We start from the raw sequence: 12,354 nt of genomic DNA on the forward strand, positions 1-12,354 counted from the left end.
TTGTGAAGCTAAGACAGGAGGATGGCCTGAGGCCAGGAGTTTGAGGCTAGCCTGGGCAACATGGCAAGACCCCATCTTTAAATTTAAATTTTTTTTTAAAAAAAGGAGAGGAGACAGAGGGACACACAGGGAGAGGGCTGTGTGATAATGGAGGCAGAGACTGGAGTGACGCAGCCGCAAACCAAGGAGCACCAAGGATGGCCAGCCACCTCTAGAAGCTAAGAAGAGGACAGCTACCAGGCATGGTGGCTCACACCTGTAATCCCTGCACTTTGGGAGGCTGAGGTGGGAGGATTACTTGAGGCCAGGAGTTCGAGACCAGCCTGGCCAACATGGTAAAACTCTACTAAAAATACCAAAACAAACAAGCAAACAAAAAATAGCCAGGCATGGTGGTGCGTGCCTATAGTCCCAGCTGCTCAGGAGGCTGAAGCATGAGAATTGCTTGAGCCCAAAAGGCGGAGGTTTCAGTGAGCTGAGATTGCACCACTGCAATCCAGCCTAGGTAAGGGAGTGAGACTCGATCTCAAAAAGAAAAAAGAAAAAAAGAAGAGGACAGACAGAATGATTCTACCCAGCGTTTCAGGGCAAGCATAGCCCTGCTAACACCTTGATTTTGGATTTCCAGCCTCTAGATACGTGAGAGAATAAATCTGTGTTATTTGTGGCACTTCACAGCAGTCCTACGAAAGGAACACACTATCAGTCACCCCTCACACATCCCTAGCCCTTCAGGAACACCGTTTCCTGAATGCCTTCCCGAACCGTCCTTGTCATCCAGTGACCTGGCTAAGACTTTCTGGGCTCAAGAGGGCAGACTGAACATGTTCTATTATTTTTTTCTTTTTTTAAGTTTTGTTAATTTTTTGTAGAGATGGGGTCTTACTTTGTTGCCCAGGCTGGCCTTGAACTCCAGATCTCAAAGGATGCTTTCACCTCATCCCAAAGTGTTGGGATTACAGGCATGAACCAGCAACCTGAACACACATTTTAAATTCTACTCCCTTAAAGAATCCCATTAAGTTACATTAACGGGATTTTTTTTTTTTTTTTTTAAGGCAAGGTCTTCTTCTGTCGCTCAGGCTGGAGTGCAGTGGTGTGATTATAGCCCACTGCAACCTCAAACTCCTGAGCTCAAGCAATCCTCCCATCTCAGCCTCCTAAGTAGCTGGGACTATAGGTGTGTGCTACCACACCTGGCTAACTTTTTCTTTTTCGTAGAGATGGAGTTTCACCTGATCTCAAACTCCTGGCCTCAAGCAATCCTCCCACCTCAGGCTCCCAAAGGGCTGGGATTACAGGAGTGAGCCACTGCACTTGGCCAGTAAACGGATTTTTAAAGAAGAGCATTCCACACAATGGCAAGAGCAGGAAAGGCGGAAACAACATGGAGTTTTTTTCAACAAAGGGGCCAATCTGGACTGGCTGTGCCCCTTGGCTCAATGCAACTCCCCTCTGACCCCCCTGTCCTGAGGTCTCCCAAGCGGGTTGTCCAAGGCGCCATCACTAATATCCCCGCTGTCAAAGCGCTGTTGTGGCAAGCCTGGCCTGGCCCAACCTTGCACTTGACTGTGAGCTGATGAAGTTTCTGCTCTTTCCAGCAGGGTCCGGGTCCAGTGGAGACACTCACGCCAGCCCTAAGAAGTCTTCTGCTTTGACCTACTTTTTTTTAAATTAATTTATTTTTTATTATACTTTTAAGTTCTAGGGTACATGTGCACAACGTGCAGGTTTGTTACATAGGTACAGTGTGCCAAGTTGGTGTGCAGCACCCATTAACTCGTCACTTACATTAGGTATTTCTCCTAATGCTAACCCTCCCCCAGCCCCGCACCCCCCGACAGGCCCCAGTGTGTGATGTTCCCAGCCCCGTGTCCAAGTGATCTCATTGTTCAATTCCCACCTATGAGTGAGAACATGTGGTGTTTGGTTTTCTGTTCTTGCGATAGCTTTGACCTACTCTTGAGCTTGCAAGCAGAAAATACAGAGCAGCCACTTGCGGATCTCTGTCCCTGCTCACGTGGCAGGCCCTCCAGATGCCCCATGGGGTCGAAGGGGGACCACATCTGCCCTCCCTGTGACATCCTTTCCACAGAGCTCAATGGGAAGCTGAAAGGGACTTGCCCCAGAGACAGCCAGGTTCATGCTGCTGTTCAAAATTAAACAGGATTCTGGGGGAAACACCTACACAAGTGGAAAAGCTGCTACAAGTTGGACAGAGACTGTTCTGGTGTCAGGAGACAGAGGGGCACAACTGAGAATTGTACATGGGGCTGCAGAAGTAGCCTTTCAGCTCTAACATGCACATGCATCGCCTGGTTCCCTAGGGCTTGGGAGGAGCTGGAGATGCTGCATTTTCAGTAAGCCCCAACAGGAGGCTGGTGCTAATGGTCCAGGGGCCAAAAAGGTATCAAGGTTCTGAGATCCAGGTGATGTTCAATTTCTCAACCTGGGTAGTAGGTAAATGAGTATACATTTTCTTACGTTTTTAAATTATGTTTTGGGGGTCTCACTATGTTGCCCAAGCTGAAGTACAGCGGCTATTCACAGATGTGATCATAGCACACTGCAGCTTCGAACTCCTGGCCTCAAGTGATCCACCCTCCTGAATAGCTGGGACTGTACACACGTGCCAGTCCACCAGGGTCTTCTTGTTCTTTCAACTATGGATATATATTTTATGTTCTTCACTACCTATGCTATGTCTCATAATTTTTTGAGAAGACCTGCTGAAATGTCACCTTCTGTTAGAAGTTCTTCTTACCCTTGTGGACCATGCAAGAAGTCACACCCTCGGCTGGGCTCAGTGGCTCACACCTGCAATCCCAGCACTTTGGGAGGTCGAGGCGGGCGGATCACCTGAGGTCAGGAGTTAGAGACCAGCCTGGTCAACATGGTGAAATCCCATCTCTATTAAAAACAAAACAAAACAAAACATACACACAAAAAAACTAGCCAGGCGTGGTGGCAGGTGTCTGTAATCCCAGCTACTCAGGAGGCTAATGCGGGAGGTTCACTTGGACTCAGGAGATGGAGTCTGCAGTGAGCCAAGTTCACACCACTGCACTCCAGAGGGGGCGGCAGAGTGAAACTCCGTCTAAACAAAACAAAACAAAACAAAACGCCCAAAAAACAAAAAAACAAAGAAGTCACACCCTCTTCTGTGTCCCTGAGAGACTTCCAACATGGGTCACCAACTGCATTGCCTACAGGAACCAGGTAAGTGACGCCCCCTCGCTGAGGCTGGCAGGGAAGACCCACACATGCTAGCCTTAAAGAGAAAACTGATTGTCACCTACAGGATGTGGGCTCAGGGCTGCCAGATCTAGCTTTCCAGGAGAAACTGGATATTCAGATTTTTGTGCAAAGTCTCCTTTTTTTCCCCAAGGACATCCAGGCTGGAAGAAGACTGTGTGCTGCTGAAGTTCTGACTCAGGACTCAGATCATCACTGATCTGGTTCTGTGGCTCCCCAAGCCCACGGTGTCGTCCTGACATTGATAAGCAGGGTCTTATCTGCAACCTGGGTGGTCCCAGAATCATCCCCATCAACAACAATAATCATAACAAGCAATTAGATAGCAGGTACTCTGTGCCAAGCCCAACTCTAAGCACTTTGCATGAATTGGTGCTTTTAATCCTCACAAATTGTGTGCCAGATGCTGTTCTAAGTTCTTTAGGTGTTTCTAGCAGATAATAGAATCCTTGCAAAAATACTCTAAAGCTGAAGTTAGCCCCATTTATTTTATTTTATTTTATTTTATTTTATTTTATTTTATTTTATTTTATTTTATTTTATTTTTTTGAGATAGAGTCTCACCGTGTCGCCCAGGCTGGAGTGCAGTGGTGTGACCTTGGCTCACTGCAACCTCTGCCTCCTGGGTTCAAGCGATTCTCCTGCCTCGGTCTCCCGAATAGCTGGGACTACAGGTGCTCGCCACCATGCCTGGTTCATTTTTGTATTTTTAGTAGCGATGGGGTTTTGCCACATTGGCCAGGCTGGTCTCAAACTCCTGACCTCAGGTGATCCGCCCACTTTGGCCTCCCAAAGTGCTGGAATTAAAGACATGAGCCACTGTGCCCATCCAAGCCCCATTTTAATATGACGACGTAAGTCTCACAGCAGTCAGAGGACTTGCCTGTGGTTTGAAAGCTGGTAGGTGATAGGCTTGGGAATCTCAGCCCAGGGACCATGGTTGAGCCAGGTTACCTGTGAGTCGCTACACACCCCCATCTCCGGACAACCCTGCCCCGCTCCTTCCTAGCATTCTTCAAAGAAGTTAGTGACCCATTTCTCAAGTAAGAGGACTCTTGGGTAAAATATATATTTTCTCTTTCTCTTAGCACAGAATTTGGAGACAACCAAAAATCAAAAGGATTGCTCTGTTTATGTCTTGGGGGATGGGAAGATCCCTTTTTAATATCCCAACCACCGTGCTACAGTAACTGACAGATCTACAGCAAATGCACTTTCCTGCTACTACAAGAAGCCTTGCGACCTCAGCAAGATACGCAAACTGGGTGTAACAATGCTGCCAGGGTTCTAGGGAAAGAATGAGGATTAAATGGGATAAAGTAGGCAAGCGTTGGCACAGATTAAGTGATGACTAAATTGCAACAAGTTTCATTATTGTGATTGTTTATTTTATTGACGTTAATCTTCGTCACGACTATGGCAGTCCCTCCCAGGTCTAATAGCTCTCATGGCTATGTGCTCTGTGATACATTCACTTGCATCCCCATTTAGGGTTTGGAAATCAACATGTACCTAGAAACTGCTGGCTAAATGTTTGTGGAAGGTGGAAAGTGTAAGGGAGAAGAGTAGGAAAAAGGGGGACAAGCAAAGGAGGTTAAGAGGGAGGAAGGAACTGAAACCTCAGCAGATGTCTCCCAAGAAAGAAGGAGGCGACAGAATTTGACTGAGATACTATTAATACCATATGCCAGGCTGTGTGCTACCCAGGTGACACAGGTGATCTCATCACATCCTGAGGGTGGGTGTTGTCACCCCATTTCCATAGGAACCTGAAGCTCAGTGTCCCCAGCTTGCTCCCTGGCTGCTGTCTCAGCTTGCAGGCTAAAGGGCTGGGAGTTTGTAAAACTCCTGCCACAGGCACATTTACTCTCAATCCTTCCTCCTTTTCCTCCTGGAGGCTTCTAGTGCACAGCAGAACCAAGTTATGGAAGCAGGATAACTCTGGCTGGGAAGGGACCCCACCCTACCATTGATAAAAATCACCCTTTGTAAAATCCTTTGCACATATGTTAATCCCATTAACTTAATAATTACTGTATTCTAGAAGGCAATTAGAAAACTAGAATTTTTATTTTCCTATTTACAAAACAGTTTGACTATCTCAACTGACTCACATCTCCTCTTGAGCCAGATTACCTGCATTTGAGTCGCTACACATCCCCACCTCCGGACCACCCTGCCCCGCTCCTTCCTAGCATTCCTCAAGGAAGCTAGTGACCCATTTCTCAAGTGAGAGGACTCTTGGGTAAAATATATATTTTCTCTTTCTCTTAGCACAGAATTTGGAGACAACCAAAAAATCAAAAGGATTGCTCTGTTTATGTCTTGGGGGATGGGAAGATCCCTTTTTAAAATCAATATTGTTTCTGTAAGGTTGCTTGTTTTTTTCAAATTAGATTATAGTAGTTATTTATGTATCCTGGATTGTAATCCTTCATTACAGTGCTGCTGTTGTCTTCTTCATTTGTGGTTTGTTCGTTGAGACTGAATTTAATGAACAACAGTTTACGCAGTCACATTTACCAATCTTCTCTTCTACAATTGTCCTTATGCAGAAAATACTTCTTCACTTGGAGGTCACAAGAATATCCCCCTACACTTTCTTCTGAAAGTTTGAAAGCTGTGCCTTTCTTATTTACATATTTAATTTATCTGTATCTAGTTTTTATCAGTGATGGGAGATAAGGGACCACTTTCTTCTAGGATCCTTGACAGATTAGTCCCTCCTTTCTCCCGTGGCCTGCAAAGCCACTGCAGTCACAGATCAGGTTACCAAAAGTGTTTGGGTTTGTTTCTGAGCTTTTTCATTCCGCTTCCCTGGTCAGTTTCTCTGTGCCAATAGCATACTGCCATAATCCAAATAGCTCTACAATAAATTCCAACATTGTCCGGGCAAACTGCCCTACTTTGGGCTTCTTCAGGAATGTCTTGGCTATTCTTGGGCCTTGGTTCTTCCATATGAATTTCAGAATCAACTTGTTCAGTTCCTTGAAAAATCCAGTTGGGATTTCGATTGAAATCGTATTAAGTCTGTGGCTCAGTTCGGGGATACTTGAGATCTTCAGCATATCAAGTCTTCCTAGCCATGAACTGAAAATGTTTCTCCATCTACTTATGACTTCAATGTTTTTTCTCTAACATTGTACAATTTTCTCCACAGAGGTCTTCCATGTTTATAAAATCATTATCGGCCAGGTACAGTGGTTCATGCGCATAATCCCAGCACTTTGGGAGGCCGAGGTGGGACGATCACTCGAGCTCAGGAGATTGGGACCAGTATGGGCAATGTAGCAAGACCCCATCTCTACAAAAAATAATTGTTAAAAATATTAGCTGGGTGTGGTGGTGCATGCCTGCAGTCCTAGCTACTCAGAAGGCTGAGGTGGGAGGATCCCTTGAGTCCAGGCTGTAGTGAGCTATGACTGTGCCATTGCACTCAAGCCTGGATGACAGAGCAAGACCCTGCCTAAAAAAAAAAAAAGAAACAGAAAAAAAGAAAGGGAAGGGAGCGGAGGGGAGGGAAGAGGAGAGGAGAAGGAGGGTGAGAGGAGGGGGAGGGAATTATCCCAAGGTGACTTTTATCCTTTTTTTGCTATTATAAATGGTATTATTTTTGAAATTACATTTTATAACTGCTTATTGCTTATTGTATTACATAGAAATTCAATGTTTAAGTTATTGACTTTATATCTAGCTACTTTGCTGAACTCTCATTAATCTCAATAATTTGTAGATTCTTTTGGATTTCCTATGTAAACAATCACATTATCTGTGAATAATAGTTGTATTTATTCTTTGCCAATCATTACATATTTTTCCTGCCTTATTGCACTGGCTAAGACCTCTAGGGCAATAGTAACGATAGAATACACTCTTGTCTCATCTCCAACTTCTTAGAAATAGGTTCTAACTTATCAGCATTAAAATTGGTGATTTTGGTAGATACTTTCACCTTGTCAAAAAAGCTCCCTTTCATTTTCTATTTTGGTAATTTTTATTTAATTGATTAATTATAAATGGGTGTTAAATTTTTCAAAAAAAAATTTTTTTTTTTTTTTTTGAGACAGAGTCTTACTCTGTCTCCCATGCTGGAGTGCAGTGGTGTGATCTTGGCTCACGGCAACCTCCGCCTCCCCAGTTCAAGTTATTCTCACACCTTGGCTTCCTGAGTAGCTGGGATTGTGGGCATGCACCACGCTTGGCTAATTTTTTGTATTTTTAGTAGAGACAGGGTTTTGTCATGTTGGCCAGGCTGGTCTCAAACTCTTGATCTTAAGTGATCCGCTCACCTCAGCCTCCCAAAGTGCTGGGATTACAGCTGTGAGCCACTGTGCTCGGTCTAAATTTTTATTTTGACACATAAGGTCAAAATAAATGGTTTGTTTTTCAATCTGTTAAAGTAGTGAATATTTATAGATTTTTTTCTCAACACTAAATCATCTTTGCATTTTTGGAATTAAACCCAATTTGTTTCTCATGTGTTATCATTTTTATTCATTACTAGATTCTGTTTGGTAATATTTTATGTAGGACTATTGCATTCATATTCATGAATAAGACTAACTTGTCCTATTCCTTTCTTGTATTCATTCCTTTCTCATTCTCAACACCTAACTCATTTTTAGCCCCATAAAATGAATTAGGTGTTTTTTACTAATATCCAGAAGATTTTATGTAAGACTGGAGTGAGTTTAAAAGTTTGGTAGAACTCCCCTGTTTAAAATAATACATACACACACACACACACACATCTAATTTCAGGTCCCATGTATATATATATACGTGTGTGTGTGTGTGTATGGGAGATATATATATATATATATATATGTGTGTGTGTGTGTGTGTGTGTGTATATATATATGACCTGAAATTATTTTTTCAATGGAAAGATAGTTAACCTCTTAATCATTTTTTAAATTTTGAGACAGGGTCTTGCTATGTTGCCCAGGCTGGAGTACAGAGTCTATTCACAGGTGCAATCATAGAGCACTGTAACCCTGAACGCCTGGGCTCAGCCAATCCTCCCTCAGTCTCCCAAGTAGCTGGGACGACAGGTGTGTGCCACTGCACCCAGACACTTATTCATATTTATGTGGTTAAATAAAAATTTGAGCTTTTAATTTCTTTTCAAATCAATTTTGGAGTTACATTTTTTCTAGGAATTTCAGTATTTCATCTAAGAATTCAATTTTTTATGTAAGGATTTGCATAATATTTTATTGGTCTATTATTTTAAATCTTTGTTGTTGCTCTAATTTTGATTCATTTTCATTTCTAATATTGTTGGGTGTGTGAGCTTTCTTTTTTTAATCAGTCTTACCAGAAACTTGACTATTTTATTATTTTATTCGAAGAACCAATATTTAACCTTATCGATCTGCTCTATTGTATCTTTTTTTTCCTATTTCAGTAATTTCTGTTCTTATCTTTGTCTCTTTCCTTCTACGTTTTTGGGGGTATATTTTCTTTTTATTTTAAAAAAAGTGTTTTATTTATTTATGTATTTTTGAGACAGGATATTGCTCTGTTGCCCAGGCTGGGGTGCAGTGGTGTGATCTCGGCTCCCTGCAACCTCCACTTCCAGATCTCAAGCAATCCTTCTGCCTCGCCCTCCTGAGTAGCTGGGATTACAGGCACACACCATCATACTGGCTAATTTTTGTGTTTTATGTAGAGATGGGATTTTACCATGTCACAGAGGCTGGTTTCAAACTCCTAAGCTCAAGTGATCTGCCCACCTCAGCCTCTCAAAGTGCTAGGATTACAGACATAAGACACAGTTTCCAGCTTATTTTATTTTTAAATAGAGACAGGATCTCGTTATGTTGCTGAGGCTGGTCTGAAACTCCCAGACTTAGATGACCCTCCCACCTCGGCCTCCCAAAGTGTTGATTTTATAGGTATGAGCCACTACACCCAACCTCTCTATTCTGTAACAATACTTAAGTCTATGTATTCCCTTTCAACGGACTATTTTTGCTTCATAACAGAATTTTTAACATGTAATATTTTCAGTAGCATTCAATTCTAATTATTTTTCAATTTACATTACTATTTTTTATTTCATTCCGGTGTTATTGAAGTGTGCTTTTAAATTTCCAGACATAGAAAATTACTAAAATTTGGCCGGGCGTGGTGGCCAATTCCTGTAATCCCAGCACTTTGGGAGGATGAGGTGGGCTTATCACCTGAGGTCAGGAGTTCGATACCAGCCTAGCCAACATGGCAAAACCCCATCGCTACTGAAAACACGAAAATTAGCTAGCTGTGGTGGTGGGTGCCTGTAATCCCAGCTACTCAGGAGGCTGAGGCAGGAGAATCGCTTGAACTCTGGAGAAGGAGGCTGCAGTGAGCTGAGATCATACCACTGCACTCCGGCCTGGGTGACAGAGCAAGACTCTCAAAAAAAAAAAAAATTACTAAGATGTATCTTTGTATTATTGACATCTACTTTTTAAATTCTGTTGTGATCAGAGACCACAGGATATCTGTATGACGCTGATTGTTTTAAATATAATGACACATTTTGTAGCCTAATAAAGTGTATAGCTTTCAATCATATTGTCTAACCACAATGCAACTAAGTTAGAAATCAATTGTTTGAAATGGTAAGAAATCTTAAAACACAGGTTAACGTTCCACATGTGCTTGAGAAGAATGAGCATAATCTAACTGCCGAGGGATTATGTTCATCAAGTCATGCCTGTCAATTTTAAATTGAAATCTTCTATGTCTTTAAAAGTTTGTCTTTTTGACCTACCAATAATTAATTAAGGTGCATTGAAATCTCCTACAATTGTGGCAGATTGAACTACTTCTTGTAGTCATTTTCAATTTCTGGTTTATATTTTTTAGATTTTATAAAAATGGACATAAATTTATAACTGTTGTATCTTACTGGTGAATTAAACTTCTTATCACTGTATATTGACCTTCTTTACCTTTAATAATGCATTGTTCTTAAAAGTTATTTTGTTTGATGTTTATTATTATTTTTCTAGTGTATGTATCTCTTACACCGACTGGGCTACAAGGCCAAACAAGGTTACATTACATGTAGGATTCGTGTTCGCTGTGGTGGCCAAAAACGCCCAGTTCCTAAGGGTGCAACTTATGGCAAGCCTGTCCATGATGGTGTTAACCAGTTAAAGTTTGCTCAAAGCTTTCGGTCCGTTGCAGAGGAGCAAACTGGACGCCACTGTGGGGCTCTGTAAGAGTCCTGAATTCTTACTCGGATGGTGAAGTTTCCGCATACAAATTTTTTGAGGTTATCCTCATCCATCCATTCCATAAACCTATCAGAAGAAATCCTGACACCCAGTGGATCACCAAACCAGTCCCCAAGCACAGGGAGATGTGTGGGCTGACATCTGCAGGCCGAAAGAGCCGTGGCCTTGGAAAGGGCCATAAGTTCCACCACACTATCGGTGGTTCTCGCTGGGTGCTTGGAGAAGGCGCAACACTCTCCAGCTCCACCGTTACTGCTAATATAAGTAAAGTTTGTAAAATTCATACCTAATAAACAATTTGGGACAGTCATGTCTGCTTACAGGTGTTATTTTTCTGTTAAAACTAGTCTGCAGATTGTTTCCTGAATGCTTTGTCAAGGAAGTTAAAGTATAATAATGTTTGAAAACAGTAAGTGATGGTGTATCTTGTTTCTAATAAGACAAACTTTTTTGTCTTTGCTTTATCTTATTAGGGAGTTATATATCAGTGCATAAAACATACTGCGTGGTATAATAGGTTTAAACTGAATTCTTTAAAAGAAAAGTACTGAAACTAGGTCTGTAGATTTGTCTGGTGCATGTGATGAAACCTGCAGCTTTATGGGGTGATGGCAATGCTCTGCTGCCTTACTTTCCAGTGACTGAGGGGTTTTTTAGCTTGGCAAGCACAGATTTTTTTTCATTGGGCTTTGCTTTAGAAATTGTAGGGTGGGAGGGGGACATCTTAACTACGTCATGATTATATTTAGAAAATTATGAGCACAAATCTGGGTTAGCCTGAAGAAAACTGCCTCAGTCTCCACAGTACCATTTTAAGTTCACATAAAAGGTGAAAGCTCCTGGGTCAGTGCCATCGCTTCATGGCATTCAATGGTTAGTGGTCGTGGTTTTAACACTGGTGTGTTTTGAAACTGAATGTGATATAAAATTATGAGCCTTAAGGTTGGTAAGCTAGCAATCAATGGGAAGCTGGTGAGCCGGTGGCCATTAGATAAATACCTTTCAAGTGTGAGTTCAGAAGTCAACCCTAAAATACCTAACCGTAACACTAATTTGTGAACATTATGAATCCTTTCAGTCACATCAGTGGGAAAGTAGTTGGCTATAAGTACCTCGTTCTTAGTCCAGTCAGTCTTAAAAATATCTTGGGTTACCCACTCTGTCCACTCTCATCGGCTACAGAAAGAAAAAGTCATACAAGCGCGTGGATTCCAACCACATGTGCTTTCTCTAGTTGTTTCTCTTGTTCCTGGCCAAAGCATCCTAAAAATCCTTACCATTCCACAGAGTTGGGCCATCACTTCCACGCCAACATTCACTGTAAGTATAGCACCACATTGCATTTCTGTTTGCATCAATCTTCCAGGAGACTAGGCTACTGTTCTCCAGGGTGAATTTGAGTGCAAAGGAAAGGTAGACAAGGAATTGCCCAATTCTAAATTCTGACTTTGCTGACTTAATTTAAATGCTCGTTTCTCTGAACCAATTTTCTCCTATCTTCTCTAGGGCTTTCAAAAGGATCAGCTAATTGATTTCCAGGAAGTACTCATAGCAAGTTCATAAAAGTTCTTGAGACCTAAATTCCTTCTCAAAAAAAGAAAAGATCTTAAGTCATACATTTTGATTGTGTAGAGGTTGTTCGACTAAAGGCATAAATGTCTATTAAACTAAAAAAAAAAATTGGATTTTGTCTATATCATTTTATTTTGTGCTTTTTTTATGCTTTTTTTTTTTTTTTTTTTTTTTTTTATCGCTTGCCTGTTTTTAGAGAATCCAGAGCTCAATACAGATGTCTCAGGTTCAGCTCTCCTAGTTTGATAAGAGCCCGAAAGTTAGTTTTCTTTCTTTCTTTCTTTTTTTTTTTTTTTTG

At 41.8% G+C, this 12,354-nt stretch overlaps 1 pseudogene; it reads left to right on the forward strand.

Moving 5' to 3' along the window:
- The first annotated feature begins 10,259 nt into the window (after positions 1-10,259).
- LOC111538367 lies at positions 10,260-10,748 on the forward strand (annotated as a pseudogene).
- The last annotated feature ends 1,606 nt before the right edge of the window (positions 10,749-12,354 follow it).

The sequence above is a fragment of the Piliocolobus tephrosceles genome, chromosome 6 (genome assembly GCF_002776525.5).
Source record: "Piliocolobus tephrosceles isolate RC106 chromosome 6, ASM277652v3, whole genome shotgun sequence".
Classification (NCBI taxonomy): Eukaryota; Metazoa; Chordata; class Mammalia; order Primates; family Cercopithecidae; genus Piliocolobus; species Piliocolobus tephrosceles.